Source organism: Austrofundulus limnaeus, unplaced genomic scaffold (genome assembly GCF_001266775.1).
Source record: "Austrofundulus limnaeus strain Quisiro unplaced genomic scaffold, Austrofundulus_limnaeus-1.0 Scaffold2528, whole genome shotgun sequence".
Classification (NCBI taxonomy): Eukaryota; Metazoa; Chordata; class Actinopteri; order Cyprinodontiformes; family Rivulidae; genus Austrofundulus; species Austrofundulus limnaeus.
Genome location: NW_013954930.1, coordinates 1 through 1059, shown reverse-complemented (window position 1 = coordinate 1059; position 1059 = coordinate 1).

The window sequence follows — 1059 nt, the reverse complement described above, 5'->3', positions numbered from 1 at the left end:
CATCCATCCATCCAACCAACCAACCAACCAACCAACCAACCATCCATCCATCCATTCATGCAACCATCCATCCATCCATTCATCCATCCATCCATGCAACCATCCAACCATCCATCCATCCAACCAACCAACCAACCAACCAACCAACCATCCATCCATCCATTCATGCAACCATCCATCCATCCATTCATCCATCCATCCATGCAACCATCCAACCATCCATCCATCCAACCAACCAACCAACCAATCATCTGTTTTTTCAGGGTCACGGGGTCAGCAATGTAGTAAAATGGTCAAAGTTACTCATCGTAGTTGTCCACCATCTAGAATGATGGTTCATACTTGAAGCTATAGACAGTGGATTTGTGTGAAATCACACTAATATAGTATCAGTACTTGGTGGATTCTGAAACTATAAAATGATTATCTTACCATTCTGGTACCACATCATTTGAAAGCCAGGCATGAAGATGGAGGAGTCTGTTCTGAAAACCATAGTGAGGGCGGAGCTTGTGGTGCTGTTGGCTGGTGGTGGAGAACTTCCACAGAATTTACCGATCAGAGGAGCTTGCTCATTGGGCCCATTATAAAGCTAGAACAGCAAAATTTGGACAACATGGTAAGTAAAAAGCCAAATACACTGAGTTTGTTTTACAGAGAGGAATCAAAACACCTGACAAATGTGTACCGCATGTGATGCGAATGACAATAAAGTCTCCTTGAATCCTTGACTATGACAACAGGAACTGAAAATATTTAAAATATTTTTGCGTCTTTCATTAGACTCCAAACCTTTCCTGTTTACATTACTTTGACACTTTTTGTAATTAAAATTCATAACTTGCTACTTATTTGCACTGGGTCTAGCCCCAATTTACAGTTCTTCTTATTCTATTTGGGTTTATTGTGTAGTTATATTTAACGTTTACTCTATTTCTACCCATTTACCTTTTTTATTTCACAACACAGGTACATGAAGATGCATAAAACAAGAATTTCATTTTAACGTGTGATGTGTATGGTACACAAGACAACAAACTAACTTCAACTATATATATA